Here is an 18,383-nt window from a genome sequence, read left to right on the forward strand (position 1 = left end):
GCTATTCCATATACCTACAGCTATTGTTCATAATCAGGGATGCATATAGTAATACAAATACAACTTAATACTACTTTTGTAACACAACTTAATACTACTTTTGTAACAATAAGTAAAACAACAACTTCCGAACTGATGTTTAAGCAACGAAGTGAATATTCAAAATGAAGTTGACCTCAAAATTGTATTAAAAGTTGTATCGTGTGTAGCAACAAGGGCACTTTCTAGCCCAACTCAACCAACCAACTAATTGGTGCGTGTATGCCTTGCATTAAAATATTTGTTACTTTTGTTCAGAGAGTGGGGAAAAAATAGCACATAGCTATTTGTTAGCAAAACTCTTCACAGTATGTTACTACCCGAAAAATTCTTTTGTTAGCGCATAGCTTACCTATGTGTTATGGATAACAAAAAGTATTTGTTACCCGAATATCTGTTAGTGTTATTATTTTCGTTATCAGTTTATTATCTACAACATATAAACATGTTAGCAAGAACAAGCAGTAACAAGATTATCTGTTACCCATTTGTTACTTCTAGCAAATTCAATTCTTTTAAATAAAACTCAGTTTTTTTCTTATTATTTCCTTTATTTATTAATAAAATCAAAATAATCAAATATTTACATAAACTAATAATTTGCCTACTATTATTAAATTCGGCAGAAAAATAATACAAATTAAGTTTATTTCAGTATAAAAATTATAATTCAAAAATTCATACTTATAAAAGTAAAATTAGTAATTTCAACTTAAAACTAGTATGTACAACTTAAAACTAATATTTACAACTTAAAACTAATATGTACAACTTAAAACTAATATTTAAAACTTAAAACTAATATATGTAAGTAATAATAAGAAAACTTATATTAATTTTGCCTTAACTTTATCCTTTTTTTGCTTAAAACGATTGTGACTTAAGGCCACAAATCTCCGGAGCTCCCCACAGATAATGTTTTTATCCTTGTCAGGAAATATATCTAAAATATAACGGTATAAGTTAAGGCATTCAAATATATATCAGTAAAAAAACCTACCAAAAAATAACCATACGACTTTTAGCTTCATTAGGGATCCCTTTTCCTTCCGCCCATGTAAAATGTAGTGGTACATTAGATCGTCAGAAAACATACCACGCAGTACGCCGTCCACACTGCCTTTTGCGCCCTTTTACTTCAATATTAGCCGCATCTGTAAAAAAAATACAGTAAATTATATTATAATCGCATAATATTTAAAAACGAAATATTTACCATAGCATCCGTGCTTTCCTTTTGTGCAAGTTTGTCTTCCACGAAGCGCACGTGCTCTTCCGATGACATAGACAGTTACGAAGCGAGCTCCACGTAATACTCGTCCTCCAAGTCACCGGTGATGCGGCTAATTGAATGAGCATCTTTGCCACTATGACTCCGTATTCGCGCAATAATTTACTTTGTGCCTGCACCTCGGCCTTTTCTGGCATCTAGAAAATTAAAATATAAAAATTAACTTCTGTTTTAATTTGGTAATGTAATACTGCGTTACTTACTTTGTCTGTTAGGGACTTTTCAATGGCAGTGGGTCGGGTCTCAATGGCATCCAGCTTGTTGATTATATCTGAAAAACATAAATGTATTTTTATAAAGCAAATACTAATAGATTTACGAGGTGTGTTCAAAAAGTATCGCGAATCGTAACTGACAGTTTACTTCGATTGCAGGGGCGTGGTGCATCATGAGTTCTTGCCACAGGGAAGAACGGTCAATAAGGAATATTACCTGCAAGTTATGCGCAATTTGCGCGATGCAATCCGCCAGAAACGCCCGGACGTGTGGAAGAACAAAAATTGGCTTTTGCACTACGATAACGCCATTGCTCACACACAACGTTGATTGTGCGCGACTTTTTGGCCAAAAACAACACACTAATGATGCCGCAGTCACCGTATTCCCCAGATCTGGCCCCCTTTGACTTTTTCTTCTTCCCTAAACTGAAGAGGCCCATGAAAGGATGACGTTAAGCTTCTCTTGACGAGATAAAGACGGCATCGAAGGAGGAGCTGAAGAAGATAAAAAAAAATGATTTTTTGAAGTGCGTCGAAGATTGGAAAAACCGTTGACACAAGTGTATAATATCTAATAATAAATAATTTTTGAAAAAACACAAAACTCGCGATACTTTTTGAACACACCTCGTATATAATAATACATTAGACCTGCATGGCCGCCAGAAAATGGTGACGGTACCACAATTTGTGATGGTTCTACTCGACGAGCGCAAACGAGGTTGGAAAATATTTATTTAAACATTTTATCTGTAAAAAAAATATTATTAAAAAATGAAAAATATTTATGTTCAATACAACCTCTATGGGGGCTCAACGGATAGGAATCAAGTATCCACGCCGCAAACTGAAACAAAAAAAATATTAAGTATTCATTTAATTAAAAAATACCGATTAAAAATGTGAACTAATTTATGAAATGAAATGTTAGTACTTTATGTTAATAATATTTTAAAGTTAAGTAGTTTATAGCAACAAATATTAATTTGAAAAAGATTTTTGATTTGTAAATACTTACAAATAATATATGACAGGAGAAAAATATATTTCAGAAGTGTCTGTTTAAAAGAGAATATCTACTTCTTAATTAATTTTTCTATAATGAGAAAACATTATATGGAAAACATTTACTGATTTACCGAATAATAATATTTCTGTTTAAGACTCACAATTTAGCGGTTTTTTACATGTGAAATATCTTCTTGAGATCAATATCCAAGTAAAGAAGTTGTGTATTTCAGTACTAAGGACAAGACTGCATAAGTAGTTTAAAAAAAATTTAAATGTAAATATCCTCTTTTGAAAAGACACTCCTCATTAGCTTGAAGCAAGCTTGAAAAAGTAGAACGTACGAGACCACTATTATTTAAATTTAATTTTTAAAATCTTTCTTCGGAGCAGAAATGCGTATTTGTATATATTCAAACTATGTTCACTTTTATTCATTATGAATCACTAATGTTTTTTGTATTTTAAAAAATATTAGATATTCTGCATACGAACAAATATCTTGGGCGAACAAATGAACATTTTTAGTTATAGAGGAGGTTCTCCAGTTCAGGAATATATATAATTATACTCGCGGGAATATTCGAGATTTTAAGCTGAAAATTACCACTATCTGAAGAACGTATTTTTCAATTTAAAATTAATTTTACACTTATATTTTGCACTTTTATGTCCACTTACACTTCACTAATTCGTGTGAATTTTTTTTATTAATATTAACTTATTGTTCAATTATATTTATTTAACATTAACTAAAGGATTACATTATTGATCTGAAGAACCTCCTCTATCCGACCATACCTATTTTATTCCCGAAATCTTGGGAATTCTAAATTCTACACAATTATAATTGTAACCGCACAATTCGTTTCAATTTAGATTTTAACTTTTTTACATTTACATACATTATATGTAGGTATAATAAGAAAATTACATATTTCACAAAAATTCACTATCTATGACAACTATTTGAATTAAAGATGCACTATTTAACTCCTATTCTAGCAAGTTTATGTAATCTCCCATTCAATTGAAAATTCCAGAAAATGTAACAGTGTTAGTGAACAGCTGAAAATGTTTCCAAGTTTGTGCAATTTGTTACCTCCGTCTTGCAGGGTCTTTATGTAAAATGACAGCTAAAACAGAGTAGCAAATATATTTTTACTTGTCATTGCACGAAATCAAACATGGGTTTTGGTCTGACATATTTTTCAGCCATTTCAAATAATTTTCTGCTTGTGTTTGTTGTTCTGCCGTATATGGGGACTAAGGGAAGTATTGGTCCGATTCCACCAATTTTTGGCATACCATAGTGAGAGAAGTTCTTCCCTGAATTTGAATTATATATCTCAGACAATCACCGTTATTTTCTAATAAAAGTCAGGTATAGGTACCGGGGTCATGATTCATGATTTGTATACTGGAAACTGAACGAATCAAGATTTAAAATTGTGCTGTATGAGAAGTAGGCGTGGTTATTGTCCGATTTGACTCATTTTCACAACGTGACATAAGAATGTGAAGAAAATGCCACGTACCAAATTTTGTCGAAATCGGTCAGTCGGGATATAGGACGCTCATCGTCCAATTTTTACCCTGGACCCTGTAAAGCCTTGTCATATTATTCCGAAATTTTTACGTTTCTAACGCACTTAGTTATATATTAATTGCGCGTTTAGTAGTTTTGAAAAGTACCGTTGTATGGGAGTGAACTGGGTTTTAATCCGCTTTCTTCAATTTTCACAATAGGTGTTGGACGAATTTGGTTGTTGCATCTTTGTTGGTTTATGAGATATATACATCAAACTTATAGGAGGGCGGGCCACGCCCACTTTTACAAAAAAAAAATTCCCACAGTTGTCCCTTGCCACAGCGATCCTCTGTACCAAATTACAGCTTTATGTCATCGATCAGCTGTGAATTAATGGTCTTTGCAAGGGTTGCACAGATACCACAAAAAAACGTTCATTGTTGATGGTAAATATTTGGAATTGCATAAGTTTGCAAACTCAGATGCACAAGATTCTGAATTGCCCTATTAATTGAACAATTTCTGTTGTTCAAGTGTCAACTCCTAAACCCGTAGAGCACAGAAAAAAGTGGTAACATAGGTCTTGTCGATTTCAAATATTTTACAATTTTAAAATACTTTTCCGTACTTGGCAAAAATCTGCGTCAATATGAATGCAAGCTCATACATAAACATGCATATTTACGCTGGATTGTAGGTGAAGCTGTTACAACGGCAATGGAAGCGGTGACAATTGGACGTTTGTGTTTTTCGGATTTTTTACCAACACAATGTTGTGAATATTGGTCAAATGTCACATTAAAATAATCATTAGTGTTTAGTATACGGTTGTCTTTCTGAACTACATAAAGAGTATTCGTCAATTTTGACAATGAGTGAAATTATTCATCAAACAAATTATCAGAAAGTTGTAAAATGTCTTCGGATATAATTGCTTGTCGCGAGAGTTAACGCCTGCATTATGAACTCTGCATATGAAGCAGCACCGTATATAACAAGCGATAACACCATGCTTACCATGCCACTTTGGTAATTTTCCATTGGCGTAAATACTAAACTACAGCCAACACTCTTATTTTACTTTAGCATTACATATGTATAAATGGAGGCAGCACACATGCCAGTTTTCACTGAAAACTACTTGAAAACTTACATTCCACTCATTATAATCGGTGCCTGCTCTAGTTTAACCGATTTTATTGGAAGACATATTTACATTCCATATACAAATACAGCTGTCACTTGACATTGTCATATTTTGGGGAATTCTCTTGCTCTTGCAAAACCCTTGCACGGTGCACGAATTGCAGAATTTTCCTCTAGGTGCAACGGCACAACAAACACACGCAGAAAATTATTTGCAATGGCTGTAAAATATGTCAGACCAAAACCCATGTTTATTTTCGTGCCGTCATATATATTAATAGATATAGGATAGGAGGATATAGGATTTTGCATTTTGTGTCATCGTGCAATCCTGCAAGAGCAGGCGAATCCCCCTATTGATAGTTGTCAGTAAAAACTCATCGACAACGCACATTGTCTGTCTGAACGACTTAGATTCCACAACCCACAAATTTGTTTTCAATGTCGGCCTGAACATAGTATTAGATTATTTAAATCGTAAACGTGTATGAATAAAGAACGTTTCGCTCTTGTGGAACTAAAAATATATTTTTTATATTTCATTGACCCAACGAACTATATCCAGGACGGCCATCAACATCAACTGTTGATCAACACGTCAATAATATAAAGGAATTGGTGATAGAGGATCGACGACCAGTGATAATCATTTTGAGAGATAATTTGGGCCTAAGAAGAGTGCACGATTGGTTCCAAAGCCACTCAATTCTTTCGGGAAACATCGTCGCGTTAACGTCTATGAAACAATGTTTTTCGACTACCAGGATGTTATTAAATGAATTATCAGTGACAACGAGTCTTGGATCTATGCTTTTGACCCGGAAAAAGACGATCAATAGGCCGAAAAAACAAGATAATGTTGATAGTTTTCTTCGATTATCGTCATTTGTGCGTGCCTATTCGTAAAAAGATGTCGGGGTTATATGCCGACAACTCTTGTTTTTTGAACCCCTATAATGCACCCTCGCATACTTCATTGATACTTTGTGAGCTTTCCGCCAAATTTTCAACCAATACCGTGCCACATCAACTGTACTCGCCGGATTGAGTTCCGTGTGACTCCTGGCTATTCAGAAAACTTGAAGGCTATTCCGAAAAACCTTGGCACAAGTGTATTAGGGCCAAGAGGAATTGCTCTGAGGGGGGCAACATAGATTTTTGTTAATGGTAATATTTACCTACAAAGTTGTGTCTAGACAAATTTACAAGCATTGCACGAAAGTTTTTTTTGAAATTTATTCATACACAGGTATTAATACATACATATGCATATATGTATGATAAAATGTCCGTAGACACTTGGTCTTTTAAGGTATTATCAAAACTTTTGATGCGCAAAGCAAATAAATATATATGTATATAACCTATATTAATTTTATATTTAGGTAATATTATAAACCTTACTTTAGTATACATTTTAACAGATTTTATGGAATTCAACAAAAGAATAGGTCAATTTGCACATATGTACTTATCTGCCTTAATATCAAATATATAGAGAATATCATTAAATGATATCCGTAGTAGTTTGCGGGTTTGTAAATATACGAATATATACGCGTACATTTCTAAAGATTGAAATTAGCATCATAGTGCTACTTTGGTAAGCAGAAAATACAGTACAACGAACAGTGAGAGAAATGACCAATTTGGCGGAGTTTTGAGGAAATCATAAATTTGCGAGTTCCGCTAAATTTCCTTGTTGTTTTGACAATTAACAAATCGATTGATTATTGAAGTTATACTTCTTATACGACGCCGGAAAAGGTTGCGATAGATTCTGGTTGCGCAACTTTCCATATAAAAGTAACGCAAGGTTGCGCAACCTCGCTCCATCCATATGAATGTAAAGCAACCTTGTCTGGGAAGATGTGCGAGCAGCAAGCGAAGCGGTGACAATCGGCGATCGTTTGTTCGTTTCTTTCGGCACAGCTCGGCCGACACAACAACACAAAGTTGCCATGCTTCTGCTGTTGTTGTTTTTGTTTTCGTAGAACAATGTTTCAATTTTTGGTTGGTGACATATTCACATGTGTGCGCATAAATATGATTGTATGCTTGTGCATTATTGAAGTTATACTTCTTTTTGAAGTTATTCTTTTTATTCTTTCGTTTGTCTTTCATTTCTGCGAATTCTCAACTATTTTGTGTGACTTTTAATTGAAATACTCTGCGTTGGCCTTTCAGAATCACACAGAATCATTTCTGTGGTTTTTGAAATTGACCCACGAGGACGAGGTATATCGTTTTATCTGAGAGCGTGAGATTTAGGAAAATCGCTCGCTTACAAGGGATAAAACGACTTCTGAGTGGTGATTTTAATGAATAAATTTCTTTTAGTTGAATACTCTGGGTTGGCCGTTAAGAAGTTAAGACTATACTTCTAAGGGATCACAGCAATATTATGTACATGTATGTTTATACATATTATGTATATGTATATTGCTGTGATAAATTTATTGCGAAAGCAAATGTTCTACAAAGTATGTATATTTCTATACTTAAACAAAATTATTAGAACCACCGTATGTTTCTTGCATGCATAACCAATCATACTTAAGTCAGCGCAACCTAATTGTCAATGGTGGTGTTGGTGGTAAGCGCTTGGAAGGTCAAGAGGCTAACACAGGTCCCAGGTTCGAATCTGGACAGAATAAATTTTTTGCTTTTAACATCGTATACTATACTAATAAATATTTTTCTTACTAATAGAAATTAAATTTATCACAGCAACATTATATATATGTATATTTCTAATTTTGTCTTTTGGCATATTAGAAATGTTTCTTCGAGTATACGCATGTGCGCGCATTGACTTGCATGTTCATACATTCATATATACTTATATGTACATATATTTGCATACATTGCCGAACAAATAAATCACAAGCATACAAACATACATATGCGTACACATATGAATATGTCACCAACAAAAAATTGATCTTCACAAGTCAATCCGGCAGCCAAATTGGCGAAGAACAAAAGAGAGATGATTACGCTGCATATTCTCTTCCGCAACGAAGAGACGGAACTACTTTCTGAGTCAAAATTCATTCATTTAGACTTTGCTTTATTCTTCATTTTATGTGCATAATAAATTTATAAAATGTGAATTTAAGTTTTCTTTCATACAAAATGATATGCATTTCTGAATATCACTTAGAAGTATAACTTCATCCGCGCGTAGGGACTCCACGCACCTTTTTTGATTTTCTTCTCAAGTAATTCTTTTCCTACTCTTGTACATTACAAAGTTTATTCACAAAAAAAAAATATTTTATTTAAGTACATCTTCTTTTCGTGTGATTTATTTGTTTGAAATTATTAGGTTGTATTAAATTTAAAAAATGGGTTTGTGATCCATATTTATATGTTTTCATACTCAATCGCGGTTTTTTGCACCCCTTTCTAATAAAGCACATGATTCGACCTGTTTGGATTGTTTTTTTAATACGATGTAAAGGGTGATTTTTTAAGAGCTTGATAACTTTTTTTTAAAAAAAAACGCATAAAATTTGCAAAATCTCATCGGTTCTTTATTTGAAACGTTAGATTGGTTCATGACATTTACTTTTTGAAGATAATTTCATTTAAATGTTGACCGCGGCTGCGTCTTAGGTGGTCCATTCGGAAAGTCCAATTTTGGGCAACTTTTTCGAGCATTTCGGCCGGAATAGCCCGAATTTCTTCGGAAATGTTGTCTTCCAAAGCTGGAATAGTTGCTGGCTTATTTCTGTAGACTTTAGACTTGACGTAGCCCCACAAAAAATAGTCTAAAGGCGTTAAATCGCATGATCTTGGTGGCCAACTTACGGGTCCATTTCTTGAGATGAATTGTTGTCCGAAGTTTTCTCTCAAAATGGCCATAGAATCGCGAGCTGTATGGCATGTAGCGCCATCTTGTTGAAACCACATGTCAACCAAGTTCAGTTCTTCCATTTTTGGCAACAAAAAGTTTGTTAGCATCGAACGATAGCGATCGCCATTCACCGTAACGTTGCGTCCAACAGCATCTTTGAAAAAATACGGTCCAATGATTCCACCAGCGTACAAACCACACCAAACAGTGCATTTTTCGGGATGCATGGGCAGTTCTTGAACGGCTTCTGGTTGCTCTTCACCCCAAATGCGGCAATTTTGCTTATTTACGTAGCCATTCAACCAGAAATGAGCCTCATCGCTGAACAAAATTTGTCCGAAAAAAAAAAAAAACCGAACACTGATTTTGGTAATAAAATTCAATGATTTGCAAGCGTTGCTCGTTAGAAAGTCTATTCATGATGAAATGTCAAAGCATACTGAGCATCTTTCTCTTTGACACCATGTCTGAAATCCCACGTTATCTGTCAAATACTAATGCATGAAAATCCTAACCTCAAAAAAATCACCCGTTATTATGTATGTATGTCAAGTTGAAAAATTAGCTTCAGGCTTTTTCACCTTTTTGTTTTTTAGCAGTTTTTAGATACAATGTCAGTCTCAAAATGTACTCTTTTTTAATTTGGTACAGCGAATCAGTACCAGGAAACAAATTTTTGGTGATTGAAAATCACGTATTTTCAAAGTTATTGCTCACTCCAAATTTAAATAAGTGTTTTTTAAAGCGCACAATTAAGACTTAAACAAAAAAAATTTAATATGTCATTAGCAAAACCCCACACGAATAGTTAATGGTAGTAACCGACCAAAATCTTTACAAGGCTGGGGGTCTATTCTGTAATTCGATTCGAAAAAAAATTTACTCGAATTCGAATTTTATATATTCTGTAACTCGAAGCAAGCCAATTTTCGGATAAAATATTCGATACCTTTTGAGTTGTAGAAAGCAAAAACGAAAATTGTAAGTATTTATTCCAAGAATGATAGAATACAAGATTACGACACTAGTTTACCGTTAGTTTTTTTCGGTTTAGCTCTTGACAATTCTTACAAAAACAAATACATTGTGCAACAATTTCGTGACGTCACACTTTTGCGTTGAGAAGAACAAGTATAGAAATGCATACAAATTGTAAACAGAAAAGTAAACACTTTTGGAAATTCCCAAAATAATATTAATTCATTCGTCTTTGCAGGAAAAATTTCAGTGGAATGTTTAGAATATTGTTGCGAGAAAAGATATATGTAAGTAGTTTTAGGCACATCCACAATAAATAGAGTAGCATGTGTGGAAATTGTTCAAATGAAGAAAACCAGTGAAAGTGTACTGTTGTATTTATTTAAATTTCTAAGCATAAATATATTAATTTTTTAAAATGAAATGTGCAGTGGCTTGTTGTAATAATTATTATGCAATTAAAGGATCGAAAACGATTTTTTTCTGAATTTATAATATATGTATATATTTATATACAACACAAGAAACGTCTTCTCCATTTGAATCACAACTTAATAGACAATTTTATTATCAATAGGCCGATATATTTCTTTAGAAATGATTCAAATCTTTTCACTCAACAATATTCAATCGCTTCACTAAAACTTTTCATTAAAATCGAAAGAATTAATAATATTTTGCGAATTTAGAAAAGTGTTCACTTTTCTGTTTACAATTTGCTAGCCATTTGACAGTTTTTCACTATTGTTCTTCTCAACACGCAACTACGACGTTTCATAATGGCGGTTGTCGTAATCTTGTATTCTATCATTCTTGATTTATTCTGACACAGGGTGGTACAACTTTCGCATAATTATAAGTTAGATCCGAATTTCGAATAGAATACATTTTTGAATCGAGTTACAGAATAGGGCCCCTGGACAATAGAATGATTCCCTAGTTTTTTTCACTGTTAAGCTCAGAATCTGCAATAACATCAAAAACGATTAAAAGTTTAGATAATAACACAAATATCCAATATTGTAATACGTAGGTTATTCGTCGGAATTTGGTAACACTAGTGTCTTACAAATTCATCGCAAAATTTGGCACTTTTGATGGTATACTGCATACTCACAAAGTTTTGATATGCGAGCGCTATTTGTTTACATTAACTTAAAATACTCTTCCTAAAAAAAAGTACAATTATTATTTTTTTTTTATTTATTTACTCCTTTAGAAGAGGAGTCAATTGATACACTTATATTACTTAAGTGTAAGGCAAATTAAAGATTAGTTCGTACTAATGCCTGGTTTTCAATAGGGCAAAATAATTGACATAAAAAACTGCCTTAACGGGCAGCAGTGCATTTGGTGTCAAATGCGTTTCCATTACAACATTGAAACTGACCAAATGTCGATATAGCAGTGCATTTAAAAAACTGTCGTCAGTTTTTGGAGTCATGTCATTGACCACCCGTTTTTTACTATAGATGTCAATTGTGGCAATTTTGGCAGCTGTTAAATTTAGAATATAATTCGCTAAAAAAGTGCGTAGTAGTGAATGAAAAAAAGAAAAAGCGCAATAGTTACGGGGATGTGTCCAATAAGCGTGGAATAAGAGGACACGGCAAAGAAAACCAAAGCAATAGCGGATTAGGTCACCTTATGCTTACAAAAGGAATACCACATTCCGTAAAGCGATCTCGGTCGGTGAAGGACTGGCGGTAACACTACGATACTAGCCACAGGCGACTACTTCTCGAACTTGATGAGTGATTTTCTATTAAGATGCATTTTTTCAAGCTTTAAAGGACGAGTTTTTAAAAGTGAGTTTTATTTCCGTTCGGTGAAAAAATATAAATTGAATTTTAATAAGGTTCTCAGCACTCGTGAGGAATGCATAAATGTATCGGAGCGTTTTTACCAGCGATGGCATTTTTCTAATTGCTTTGGAGCATTGGATGGAAAACACATAGCGATTCAGGCGCCTGCGGTTCAAAGTATTTCAACTACAAGAAATACAAAAGCACTGTTCTGATGTCTATAGTTGATGCCGATTATAAATTTTTGTTTGCAGAAGTTGGAGCTTATGGTCGTGAAAATGATGGGGGAGTTTTCGAAAGTTAAAACTATTACAAAATAATTGGGGTATTCACAACCCGTCGTAAGCATCGTAAAATCGTAAAATTATAAAATTTTACACTTGTTTAAAAAAATTGTTGTTGGATTTCATACAAAAACGAGTTTACACATTTACAATTCTCAATGCTATGTTTTCGAATCGTTATAACTTATAACTTTAAAAGACTTGTGAAAACCCTAAATAAAATTAAATCATATCATTAAATCATATATAACATATATTTTATTAATTATAATTATTATTATATTTTAATTCAACATTTACAATGGTAGTAAATATAATCATTATAAAATTCGCATATATAAAATAAATATAGTTAAAAAAAAAACTAAAACACACGCTTTTAAAGCATATCAAATTAAAAAGTGAAAAATAATTCTTTGTATAAACTAACAATAATAATGAAGGGAAAATTCCTGCATTACTGTGAGAAAAGCGTGGCAAGCTCGATATATGACAAATATGTCACAAAGCACCCCACGCTTTTCTCACAATAATGCAGGAATTTTCCCTTCATTAATATTTTTAGTTTATACAAAGAATCATTTTTCACTTTTTAGTTTGATATGTTTTAAAAGCGTGTTTTTTTAGTTTTTTTAAACTACATTTATTTTTAATTTTTTAGTTTGATGTGAGAAACCCCAAATTTGTTAAAATATGAACTATGACATGTAGTACTGGTTAAGTAAATCGATAATTAGGCAGCATTTAATATCTACTCGTAACCTTTCATTGACTAATTGTAACATTATTTGCGACCAAGTTCTATTGACAACTTTACGAATTATTACTTCTTAATCGAATCATTTCTTCTATAGCTTCAATGTTACATGGGGTTTTACCTGTCAACTTTGAACAGTCTAGTTCTTCAATTCGAATACCGTCCAAAGATCTACAACGACTAAGTGCTACATAAGCTTGCCCAGCAGCAAACAGTCGAGAGCCCAGATAAATTACTGCATGTTCTACTGTACAACCTTGCATCTTATGAACGGTCGACGCCCAACTCAGTACGCTATTTAAATGTCACCAAAACTAGTTTTATATAGATGTTGAATACTTTTAAGCGCATCTTTTTGGTGAGCTGCTTAAACTTACTATCGCCTTCCTACAGTGTCGCTCAAATATTCTAGGTTTCAGTACCACTTAAAAAAGTTACAAACATACATACATACAAGTGAAGCTAATAAAAGCGTTTTAAAAACACGCACATACATAATCGGTCAGATTTCTTAAAATTGCTTTCTTAGTTGAAAAAATATTAAAAAGAAAATAAGAAGATACAAAAGGCTAGCAATGATACATGATATTTACATATTCATATGATTGCGGAAGCCAGTATGGTGAGCTATAAACCATAAAACAGCAAAATTAGGTTTTATTAAAACATATTGTTTAACTTATCTTGTCTTGCTATTTTCTGTTGATACTTGAATATATATATGTACATCCCGCTCAAAATCATTGACCAGTTGTGGAAATTCTTGGGCTCATTCTCGGCCATTAAATATCAAAAAATTTCTAAAATCGTCCCAAGCGTCACTCTTCGCAGCTGATTTGAGGGTCTCCAGCCCTCGTTCCACCACTTGAATGTATTCACCATCGGTCTTTTTGATTTCGGCGTTTCCCTAAACTGTCTCGTGATTTGGATGCGCTGAGCGCCAGATAAATCATATGACTCCAACAATATTGCTTAAGGGGTCAGGGTCTGGTTTACGAAGCACCCACCAGAATTCTGGGCACCTGCAATAGCTCGCCCGGCATCACACTGCTCGTGGTGGTCTAATAAATAGCATAACCCGACGACCTATGCTAACTCTCGCATCAGACCATTTGCCTATAATTATCTCGATCGAGAAAGCTGCCGCCAACTGGGTCGGCTTCACAGAATTTATCTTCACTGTTTTACCCATTTTTACGGACGTAATCGCTGGCTTCGTCTCGGCTGTACGAATTGCGGAACTCCGCCCAAAACCCAGCCGAAGGAGCCATTTTGGCTACCTTACACCTAGGTCGATCCCTGTGATCTCCGAATAAGGGGATTCGGGAAATGGTAAACCAGCATAAGCGGACAAAATGTTTAGAGCACTTGTGGTCCTGTAACCTCTGCACCGTTGTGAGTAAGCTTTGGACTACTGTCAAGGCTTTGTCTAATCCGAAGAAACATAATGACCGAGTTAAAAGTGAATACAAAAGACTGCGCACCATTTACTTTCACTGATGAGCAGCCGTGCAAAGTGTCCTCAACAAGACGAAATCGTCAAAATCTATTGGCCCTGATGGAATTAACATGCTAAAGCACATAGGCTCGACGGGAATAAGCTACTTTACCAAGGTCTTCAACCTGTCGCTGACCACTCTTCAAACACCTGATGTGTGGAAAGTCGAAAGAGTGGTTCCACTACTGGAACCTGGGAAACCCGCCAACAAAGGAGAGTCCTATCGTCCGATAACTCTCCTCTCCCAATAGTGAAGACGCTTGAGGTCTTGCTACTTTCGACCTTCAGACATCTCGAAACACCCAAAGGCACCAGAAGGAGTTTCCATCCCCTCGCACGCTGATGATTGCATATTGTCGTCAGGCAAAATCCACTAACAACACCGACCATATTTACTAACTGGACGACGGAGTATAGACTTGACCTTGATATTGCAGTCGATGACGTCAAGATTCCGACTGTGAATAATCATAAAATTTTAGGTGTATCTTTTGATAGTCTGTGATACTTCACTCCTCATACGATCGCGATTATTGTCAAGGTACAAAGTTGCAACAAAATCCTCAAATCGCTAGGCGGTAGCACATGAAGAAAGGACAAAGAAACGTTGTTAGCAACGTACAAGGCAATCGGCGGGTAGTCCTAAATTACACCGCGACAATATGGTCACCTGGATGCAGTGAAACGCAGATGAGTAAGCTTCAGAACTGTCAGAACACTGCACTACGGACAACGACGAAATGCCTCTTGATGTCCCCGATCGAAAACCTGCATAGTGCGGCCCATATGCTCCCAGTTAAGGGGCATAATGAACTCCTCTACAGGCAGTTTCTGCTAGGTTGCTTTCCTGCTTGGAGGGGAACCGCCTCCTAAGAACACCAAGAGGTCATTCCTTAACTATGACGACGACATCAGACAATACTTCGGCCAAACTTTGGACTCATCTAACTTCCGATAAACACTGACCCCCATTCACAGTGGCGCTATCAACACCTTCAATGACTCCCTCTCAGTGAATGGAGCACTAGGAGTCAAACCACCACCCATAGCAGACGAAGAGCTCGAGTTGCCGCGAGAAAAGAGAATGAACCTTGCGCAGCTTCGTTCTGGATATTGTAGCAGGTTAAACTACTACTACTTATTTACGATAGACCCCGACATATCTAACATATGTCCTTCGTACAATGAGTCTTCGCATGATACTGACCACCTCTTTGCATACCCTACTAACCCCTCATTTAACAACTGTCCTTCCGTTAGATGATTTCGACGACACTTCTTTCTACCCGTACACTCAGGAGACTAGGTACCTCTTATAACAACAACAACAAGAGGTCAGGGTCGGCGGCCTGTCCTGTAAAAACAAATATATGTACATATATATGGGAAACAAATGGTAATATTTTTTTACAGATTATTATGCATAAATGTATATACTTATATATTTTAAATTCGATGTGGTGTTCGCTTCAACACACAAAGCGGTCTCCAGGAACTTTATTCAGTGATAGAGGGGGCTCATCGTGGTGGCCCTACCTTCAGCTGGTCCACTTTTAGAAAAAACTTTCCGTTGAAAGCCGCCTAAAGAAAATACTCGTTATATAATTTTTTGTGCACTATTTCCCTATACTTACGCGAAAAGAGCAGCGAAGGCTGCTCCATTTAGCTGCTACTTCCGCCCGCGGCATCTGTAATATGTCAGCCACCTCATGCTCGAAGGTTACGATCCCTATAGTCAGGAGAAAGGAAATTCCACATCCCTTCTCCTGACTCAACTTCGTGGATAAGCCTCTCCGTTTCCTTCGGTGTCCACCTTTCCTTTATTTGTATCCTTTGTATTTAACAGCTGTTTACGCGGTAAAGGAAAACAAATTGCCAACATTTTGGGACACGGGCACTTCGTTTATCTGGTGGCGTGTACCACCAGTGGTACACAAATGTTTATACATTTAATTCAAAAACCATACTAGGAAGAAATAAAACACAATAGATCGGAAATTATAAATTTATATTTATTGTAGGCGTTTTCAACATAAACAAAATTCTTTAAAACTTGCAAAGTTGTCAGCTCACAATAACGAAAACTATTGCGCAGTAGAAGAGTTCCGTTGAAGGAACAACTTGGTTTCTCGTGCACGCGCTGTATACGAACACGCAAAAAATGCCCCGGGTAGAACGTGTTAAGTATTTAAGTTGCATATTTGCAAATCTTTATATATATAAATCCTCTGACCGTGTGTTTGCATTTGAACTGCTCCTAAACGGATGGACCGATTTTGATGAAATTTTGTGTGTATGTTCAAGGAGATTCGAAAATGGTTTAGATTTACAATTTGATCAACTGGAAAATGTTTTTTAAATTATTTTTTCATTTTTAATCAATTGTTAATTTTGGAATGTTTGACCGATAGATGGCGCCATCGCAGTATCCAATATTCAAACCTTAAATTGGCGTAAACGTGCATTAAAGAAAACGATGCCAAAGTAAAAGGCGACATCTGTGGATCAAGTTTTTATATTGTGGACAGAGTTGTTCGTTCTTAAGTAATACATTGGGTGATTCAATACATCTATGGGTAGCTATAACATTTTTTTCATACCTGCTAACTATTGGAGGGGGTATCTTGACAGGCAATTTAAAATTGCAAAAGGTCTGGCATAAAAAAATAAATTGATAAAAAATTTGAGATATACAGAAATCTTTCCGAAGCATTGCACAGAGCAATGCAATATTTAAACGGGAACGATGAATACATATGTATATGCGTACAATTTCAAGCTGATCCTTCCTGAAAAATAATAAAATTGCTAAATATTGGGAATGGTAGAATAGAACTGCAATCAAATACACAATGCAATAAATTAAAACTGGCTCATTTATCATTCGATGAATAATATACCACGGGCATCCCAAAAGACTGATGCCATAATCTTGCCAGCCGATTTTTTTGTCTTTCCACGCTTGAGAACCGTTTCTTAATATGCAGTCCACCAGGCTGACAATCGATTGGACTCGATTGATTTCACTGATGCACAGCCCAAAGTATTTTTACCCCAAAAACCAATTCTTTCTTAACGCACGAAATGCTTTTTGATTCATTTTTGTTGCTTCATCAAAAATGCAATTATTCCTTAACTAATACTTATAACCTAACTAATAGAAATCATATAGATCGTATTAGTAGTACTATCTATGTATCAGCCACAGTAAAACGTAAACGGGTCCTCTAGTATTTTATAAATGTTTAATGTTATTGTCATCTGCTCGAACCAGTAAGTCAGAGGGTTTGTTGTTACCAAAAATCAAGACTCTTTGCTGTTGCACGTGTACGCATATAGCCATCGAGGATATGAGGTACTGTGTAATCATCCGAGCCACTTAAATAAAGCCTGGGTCTGTTTCTACCATTTAAAAGGTGTCTACGTGTAGCAAATGTGTATCCGATCCTGAGTCGTATGAATGTTTTTATATTCTTACAGGTGATGGTATTAGAATAAAGTGGTTTTTGGGCTGATGGATTAGAAAGTTTAAAGTAGTGATTGTAGTGTCTCATATTAAGACAACAGTCGGTGATGTGTTGCTAAATGTAGTCCTTAATATCTTTAATGGTAAAGTAAGCACACACTTCATTATGAGGTTGGTAAACATGTTTTCCGAATCTTGGAAATTCAGATCCGAGTGTTAGCGCGTCAACAAACAAGCAGTTGTATCGTCAATTCAGGCAAATCAAAGAGTTTCGACTTACAACTTATCGGCGCAAATTGGAGTTAGCAGACGGTTATTAAAACTTAAACCTGTTTCCGTATAATGTCCAAAATACAAGCCGGTTCCACCCTCTAGATTTGCCTATTCTTCTGGAATTTCGCCAAAAAATTATTGAAATGGCTGGAGAAGAAAATAACTTTTGATGAAAACGGAAATTCAACCAGAACGAGTTACTGTGCGAAGCGCAGTTTCATCAAGGA

The 18,383-nt window shown here is 35.1% G+C and overlaps 2 pseudogenes; one reads left to right on the forward strand and one right to left on the reverse strand.

Annotated features, from left to right (window-relative positions):
• Positions 1-670: 670 nt before the first annotated feature.
• LOC125777785 (uncharacterized) lies at positions 671-1,857 on the reverse strand (annotated as a pseudogene).
• Positions 1,858-7,417: 5,560 nt separating this feature from the next.
• Positions 7,418-7,547, forward strand: LOC125775914 (small nucleolar RNA U3; annotated as a pseudogene).
• Positions 7,548-18,383: the final 10,836 nt, after the last annotated feature.

Source organism: Bactrocera dorsalis, chromosome 1, assembly GCF_023373825.1.
Source record: "Bactrocera dorsalis isolate Fly_Bdor chromosome 1, ASM2337382v1, whole genome shotgun sequence".
Taxonomy (NCBI): Eukaryota; Metazoa; Arthropoda; class Insecta; order Diptera; family Tephritidae; genus Bactrocera; species Bactrocera dorsalis.